Below are 8,754 nucleotides of genomic sequence, written 5' to 3' on the forward strand. Positions count from 1 at the left end.
AAAAAAGTATAAGATAGATTTGACAAAACAGGCAAACCATGAGTCATTTTAGATAAATACCCTTATATATATATATACATGTATAGTGATAGTACTATGTTCCTTTATTAGACTCATAAATTTGTAACTCGAACAAAAATATAAATTTACTGCATGAGTCTATCCATCCTAATCTTAAAAGAAACTAGCATGAGAAGTATAAGTCATGCGTGCATATCAAGCAAGTTTAGAAACTTATCGATATGGACTTTGCATGCACTTGATGTGAGTCGTGTTGAAAACCCAAATTGTTCTAGGTCATCTTACCACCGTTGTAAGTAGTTGATAGTGATTAATTTCACATTCTACCGTATTTAATTTTCTTAAAAAATATTTCTTTTTTTATGAATATCAAAAAGATACTCCTTAAGCATTACTTTAGGTCCTTCATAGTATCTCCGTAATTATTACAATTTCTATCATTGCAATATGCAAATTAATAATTCACACACACACACACATAAATATATTGGGTGAAATACGGGGCCAAAGTCCTATTTTCACGCATGTCTTCTTGACTAACGAGTTTCTACCTTGAACCTAAACTTTCACCTATATATCACATACATATGGATGTCACCCTAGTCTTAGTATTTTATTGACTGGTTGACATGGCCAAGAAATTAAAAGAAAATTTTCAATATGGTTTATTTATTTACGTAATACCACTTTTTCTGGGAGTAAACTAATAATTTGCCCATTGAGAGATTATATCAAATCAGATCTCAAGAAATTTTTTATATTAAATTAAATCTCGACATATTAAGTGTACATTAGACGATCCCTTCCGTCTGCCCGCCGTCCAGTGGTGGACGAAAACATATGATATAACATTATTTCTTACTTTTTTTTAAATTAATTTTGACATTGACCTATTAAATGTATATTATATTACCCCTTCCGTCAAGGTTCCATAAAGTATTTAACGACAGATAGACGAAAATAGTAATATAATGTACATTTAATAAGTTAAGATCAAAATTAATTTACAATATTTCTTGAAATCAAATTTGATATAATATCGATCTTCATGGATAAATTGTCAGGTTGCTCCATTTTTTTGGAGATATCAAGCGGTCTTACTATATGGTTCTTTTTAATTAATTAGGTGAGTCTAATTATAGCTAGATTCCCGTAACCGGTCCCACCGCCTGAAAATCTATTGCAAAATTCTCCATATCTTCCAAGCTAGAGCTGTCGTGGAGTCATCATCTATGCCGGTTTCCAATGCCCAAAGCAATGGTTTAATTATGGGCAGAAAATAAAAAGAGATCCTGTGTACCAACGCAAAGTTTTTGTCTAGTAATTAAACGTATTGAATTTGATTCTCGTTGTGAGATTATTTATATTTTTTTATTAGCTATCTAAACTTCTATTTCATTATATCATGTGCATTATTCTTCTGAAAAATTTTGAGTGCAATAAAAACGTATATAATTAATGCCATATATTGAGGCAAATGGAGCTTTGATACATAAGCAAAAATAAAGTATAAAATAAGAGTATATGTATAATGTACATATATAATTTTCCCATTTTTATATGACAGATGGATTATTGAACTTCAAAGGGTCAGAGCAGCCTATGTAAACATTAAGTCATGCATGATCTTATAAACGTAAAATGAAACATATAAAGGAAAAATTGATAGATATTTTAAGCGCGCAATTATATGTCACCCAAGAGGATGTTATTCATAGGGTGTAAATGAGTGGGTATGGTTGGGTCTTTTTAAAAATTTTGGGTCCCCATTTAGTTCAGATCGGTTTTTTTAGAACAAAAAAATCACTCGAAGAACATTTGATTATATAAAAGACCGACCATCCATAATTTCGGGTTTTTCAGGTGGGTTTTTGGGGACCGAAAACAAAGAGAGAATGTGTTAACTAATGTTATTTAAACCAAAGAGAGACTGTTAACTAATTTTATTTAGAAGATGGGAATGGAACAAAACTCTCATATATTTCACTCGTCTCATTACAAAGCAATGTTATTCATATATATACACTAGAAGACTCAGGCCTAGGAAAACAAAGAAAATTACAAAAGGATCTAGAAAAGGATAAGCATTAAAACATCATGGTGTTTCGATGATTAAGGAGTTAGGCTTTGAGGTTTCATGCTGAAGTGGTTGAGTGGAAGAACAGTCGAGCGGCGGGGGAAAAAAAAGAGTCTTGAGATAAGAACGATAAGTACTAGGGCTTAGAATAGAGTTTTATAAATTAAAAATTATAAAATGTAAGTTGAAATACATATATTTTAAAAATATATATACTATTTGGGTAGGTTCGGGTACCACCGGGTTTCCGGTCGGTCCCCAATTTTCTCGGGTATATTTTTTCAGACCATAAAACCCACACATAAGGTGTATTTGATTTTTTGGGTTCGAGTATTTTGGTTTGGTAGGTTCGGCTTTTTGTTTTTTTTGGTTTTCTAGACTTTTACTTGCACCCCATAGTACTAGAGTCAACATCGACCCTTTCTTTTTCATTGGAAAGATGGGCAGGGGGGTGAAATTCTGAATTGTTAGATTCATGTTGGAATTATCAATTTTTTAGTTGCCAACTTGATGGAAATTTGGTTTATTAGTTGGTATCGAGAAGCTTCCTTGTGAGAATTCCAATTTCAATATATATATATATATATATATATTATATCGACTTGCCGTAACCAAATCAACATTCTTGGTTAATTATATAGATATGATAGTTCGATGGTTTAATGTCACCAACTTTATGCAAAATAAGCTTTTGATTATTTCGTCAATTTAGAGACAACAAATTAGGATATAAGTATATAGTTGTTGAAGTTTCAAGGGCTCGAGATCTCAATAGAAATATTGGGCAAGTGGCAGCATAACGGACAAGTAAATCTAACGCGTGTAATCCTATAGCATCGATCATCGCTCTACGGGGCCTCTACCATTTGCATCTTGACCTCTTCATCTTTAAGGACTATCGTGTCATTGTTATTGATTTTTTCTTCACCCTCTTAGGAGATATTAGCAAAAAATTCATGTGCGTTGCATGTGAAAATTATCTTTTAATACTTTCAAATAAATTTCACTAATATAAATATAATCAAGAATATAAGCATATACGTACCTATTATATGCATTGGAAAATGTATAATTAAGTAATTGTTGAGCATTTATAATGAGCCCAAAAAAAAAGAGAAAAAGTTGAGCACTTAGAAGAGTCGTTCTTGTGTACTCGTTAAAAACAGTCATATTCTTTTGCATTTTAGGAAACAATAATTTTTCTCCTTCCCCCTATGTTGTACCAAAATCTCGTCCGTTGAGAGAAATTGATCAATATTTTATTTTTCGGTTATAAAATTGATCAATGAAATTAATCAATGCAATATTTATATTAATAAATTGACCTTTCCCTTCCTCCCATACATACAAGACCAAATCACAATTAAGGAAAAATTAGGAATTATTATTGAGTAAATAAAACAAGTTTATTTTGGTTAATCGAATCGGAAAATTGGTTAAATAGGTCTGGTTTTTCCTCAAAATATGGTTCTGGTTTGGACTTACCACATCGATTTGATTTGAATTGAATTTTTGGTTCAGTTTGGTTTGGTTCGATTTTTAACTTTGAATCGAATCACGCCCAACCCCACCTCTTAACCATAGAGGGAATTTACGAAAAAAAGAAGTAAAGAACACACATGAAATAGAGAGATACAAAGCACGAAGCTCATCAATTTGTTTATACACATTTCACTTCTTAAAATAACCCTCATATTTATTTCATAATTCCAGTAATGCCCCTCACATGTCTTAGAAGTGACCAAACGTCCTGCGTGCCCTCCCCCTTCTAGAAGTCATCTTTTTAAGTTTCCCTCTGGCGAATGAACATAGCTCTTGTTCTTAGATCCTAATGGTTTTACAATAATTTGAGTTTACCCATGTCTAAAAGAAAAATATAGCCTACTCTAAATATAACTCTTTCACTCTTTATGCATGTCCAATAATTTTTTTCGGTGTGCAATTTGGTATTCGGAAGCTCAAGAAATTCCAACTAATCCAGTAGAGGTAGGTCGATTCGGCCACTAATAAATGGTAGAGCTTCATTTCTCTATTCGTAAGGCTCAAATTCATAACTTTGTTTAAGGAAAATAAGTACTGAATCACTTGAACCAACCCACGTTGATTTGCATGACCAATAATTGTAGGTTACTACTTTTACAAGGCTATTCTTTTTTGTATTTTGAAGCATGAAACTCATATGAACAAACAGACAACAAAAACGTTCGATATTCGAAAAATAACTTACTTTACTTGCAGACGATCTCTTATCAGGGAATCTTAAGAGCGTCCTGAGAAAAATTCTGCTTATGGTCCTCTTGACCCTGGAAGGTGTGCGCGTACATAGTCTCCCAGTCACAATTTACCCCTCGAACTGTGTGCACAGAGTTGATGGCCCACCATGCTACCTGCTGCTGCTTTCCTTTTAACGTCAAGGAAAACTACAAGATCATAGTATGTGTAGAGCTCGAGAAACAATTGACCAATCAGATCTTTCCTAGCAAAATTGAAGTGTGTCTGTTGCCAACCATGCATCTCTCAATTAGAGTAACCCTAAATACATGTCCACATTGTTAAAAAGAATCTCATGAAATAAGAGGATAATTTCCGTATGAAAGAATAGCTTCTATTTGTTGAATTATTAAAAAAAATTGAGGTCGAGCATAGCGACTTAAAAAATAAAAATCACGTAATTGCAAGTGAATGTATAGCACAAAAAGGGTTTGGTAAAGTGCTCTTTAGGATCAATATTATTCAGTTGGCAATGCAAAGACAAAAGGACAAGCGAGAGAGTTGATGTGTCTTACCTAGCTTAAGCGATGTAGAGTTAACAACAATATGGAGGCAATACAATCTAAATTTTAGTTTCATTAGTTTTTAAAGTTTGAAATTAAATGTTAATTGATGTTGTACTCTAGAAAAATTATCGATATATTCTTAGACCGTGTATAATGTTGTCCCTATTCCCGTTCTCTGACGCCGACGTGACGAATCAAGAGACCGAGACAAAGACGACATGCATTGGAGTGGCTCGGATTTGGGAGAGATGTCTCGCTAATCTTGCCCGAGCAGTCATGAGTCGTCACGTGGCGCTTGTGTAGCAGCTTTTATCTTCTTTTTTTTAAAAAGATGGGCAAAAGAGGCACGACCCTTTTGCCGTTATGAGCCCTCTGCTCTAGTCATGTGGCATGTTGCGGGGCCACCCAATTACTTTTTTTAAATGTGGGATTACAATGTTGACTTGATGAGAGATTGACTATTAGAGTTTTGAGTCTCTCTTTTTCTTCATCTCTCTTAGGATGATATAACGCTTATGTAGCAGACAGTGAACCCACATTAGAGATCCATCGAGAGACCATTATTGTACTTGGTCTTAAACATTAGTTTGAGATTAAAATATGCATAGAAATGGAGTAGAAATTGAAGGTTTTAATACAAGGTAGATAAGAGACAACAAAATACGGAAGTTAAGTAGATTTATAGCAATAAAACACTTGCATCAGGCATACTAAAGATCATACGTTGACTATATATATAATACATATCCCAATTTCGCACTCCGTTGATCTCTAACTCACAAAATAATTTTCTTTCAACAATAACAAATTAACATGCATATAGTTTGCTCAAAACCAGTAGTATTTCTACCTAAAGATGTCCAATTCCAATGAAAAGGGTTTGGTGCATTGGTATCACCCTTTATCAGAACCAAGACGTCCAGGTTTCATTTGCACCAAACTCTTCGTGCCCTTGTATATTCCCTCTTCTATCTATGCTTCTTGATCATGAGCCTCCTTTGTAATCGGAATAAAAAAAATTTGCGCCACGGTTCAACTACGTGTTCGACAATTATCATGTCACAATAGAAATTCAGCATTAAATCAGGCACTTAGAGTCGGGAAGCTAATACACAGTCACCAAATGTTCAATCAAATAGTCAAACTGAAATGTAATTTCATTGAATCCGCATATATGTAAAATGGAAAAGTGAGTATCAAGGACTTACGTAGACAGTAGCCGGGTTAGTCAAAAGACTTCATGCGGAGAGGGATGGAGCGTGGTGGCAGGTGAAGGGGTAAATAGTCTTCGCCCACTAGCACCAATTGGAAGGGCCTCTATAAGAGGGAGTGGGAAGGGGGGGTGTGCTTATCCTGTTCTAATTGCATGACAATCAATTGGAAGGTGAAGTTGCTCTCAAATTGCATTAGGAAAGAACAAAAGAAAGGAGAAGAGAAGAAAAATGGCATGGTGGTCTCAAAATGCCTAGGAAGGTGTAACGGCTTTGAAGACAATGCAAAGCCCAGTTCGCCTAAGAGACTTATTCGGTCGAGGTCGAGCCGAGGGCTAGAAACCAGTGAGATGGTGGAAGGGGTCTGCGGCTCGAATAGGAGTAACAAGTAGCGGGAAGGGCGACGATTGCAATAGCGAAGCGGGTGGCCTTGGCGGGATTGGGAAGGCGTCTGCGAGGGACGGCGTATAGAAGCAGCGACTTACAAAAAGGAGAGGGGGACCGATAATTCAACGGTTAAGGCAAATGGTGGCAGCGGTTGCACGGGGGAATGCTCGCGAGGTAGAGGGTGCCTATTGGTAGAAGCCGTCCATTAGAAAAAATAAATAAAGACATCTACCAGGGGAAAAAAAAAAAACTTAAGTCAACAGTAATTTCGGAAAAAAGAAAAATAAAACAGGAAAATAGAGAAATAAAACAGGTCATATTTTTATTTTATCCGCCAGAAGAAACAACAGTATGTCTTTTTAGAACTGAAAATGCACGTAGAATACGGAATGGGTTGCTTTAAGATACGTGAAGGGCATTATTGGAATATCAGAATAAATATAATGGTATTTTAGGAAGTAAAATGTGGAGAAACAAATTAACGAGCTTGTACTTTTATATTTAGTATAGATATACATATATCCATTCAATTTGGAGAATGTCATGTTCATGTACATATTAATTTTAATTATTTAAGATGAGAGGCTTAACCTCCTTATAAATCTAGGATTATCTTTATATATTTTCAATGTAAGATCTAAGGATCCTTAGCGTGAGCGTAGATGCAAAGTGTCGCATAATCAGCGCGTTGGCGTGGAATCTAGGTCTAACTCTGATACCATCTTAATTTTCCATGGGCTTGTACGAGCTTGTATCAATATTCTTTTAAAAGCTCAATCTGATAAATAGAGATATCATATCATCATATAAATCCATGAATATTCTTACATTTTTTCTATATGGGATTAATACTATCAACAGTACATGCGACACGCATATGCAATATGCATCATCTTGCAATATACGTGAATCTCTATTATGGGTTAGAAAAGTTGATCTACGGGTTAGAAAAGCTGATGGGAGGGGTGTAATTTGGCGTGATATTAGGATGGATGAAACTAGGATGTGATGTCCGGTGACGCTTGTTTACTGATCAAGTTGGGATTATATAGTAATTTTTTTGCTAATGCTTTGATATGGCATCATTACCAGTACATCTGGTTACTCTAATTAAGCACCAAAAATAAAACAAAAGATCGAATGAAATAAAAGGAGTTCCTTTTCATATATTTTAGCCCAATAAATTAGGCCGGCTGATTAATGGCCTAGCCCAATTTCAAGATTAACAAGTTTCAGTCCAAGTCACTATTATATTGATTGAGACAAAAAAGAAAAAGAAAACAAAGTCCTTTTTTTTTTCCCCAATGTGACCTCTATAAGAATTATTAATCCAGTTCGAGACATGTTGACCTACTGAGGAGTTAAACTCTCAAAATCTGAATTTTCTCCTTCCAATAGACTCGAACTCGAAATGTTATTTAAGTGGAACAAGCCTGAACCACTTAAACCAACCCACGTTGGTATAAAAAAAAAAATCCTTTGTCTATGACTCTATGGTGCTAATAAAATTGCAGGAAATAGACACGATTGATAGCCCGTGTAGCACGAGTAATATAGACTGCGATATTACCTTCATGGAAATTGATCGATTCCAGCTCATGATCATTCGAGATTCTCTTTCCAAGCACGCCCAGTTCCGTCTCGCTAATTCTGTCTGGGATGTGCATTAGTCCAGATTGAATAGATTTTTGAAACCGAATTGACCTGGCAAATATATGGCATGCCAAAGAACGAAAGATTAATGGTGCGTTTGGTTTCAGAGTTAAAGTAATTTTAATTTTGATTGTGGAAAAAAATAAATGATTGTATAGTGTGTTGAGTTAAAGTTAAAGTTAAAATTTTTGACTTAGAAAATGTGTATTTTTGTTGTGTAGTGTGTTGAGTTAAAATTAAAGTTAAAATTTTTGTGATTTTAACTGCGAAACCAAATGGAGCATAAAATCTTACTTTAACTTAATTTTATCCACAACAAAATAAAATTATACTCACAACAAAACAAAATAATTCATACAAAGTCAAAGGGTAGGTCCCATTTATACCACTATTTTTCAAAATCAAAATCACATAACTCATACAAAGTCAAAAAATGATGTTGCGTTTGGTTTCATAGTAAGATTTTAAAATCAACTTTTGATTTTAAAAAAGAGTGGTATAAATGGGGTCCACCCTTTGACTTTGTATGAGTTATGTTGTTTTGTTGTGGAAAAAGTGGTATAAATGGGGTCCACTATTGACTTTGTATGAATTATTTTGTTTTGTAGTGGGTAAAATTAAGTTAGAA

The sequence above is a fragment of the Punica granatum genome, chromosome 8 (assembly GCF_007655135.1).
Source record: "Punica granatum isolate Tunisia-2019 chromosome 8, ASM765513v2, whole genome shotgun sequence".
NCBI lineage: Eukaryota > Viridiplantae > Streptophyta > Magnoliopsida > Myrtales > Lythraceae > Punica > Punica granatum.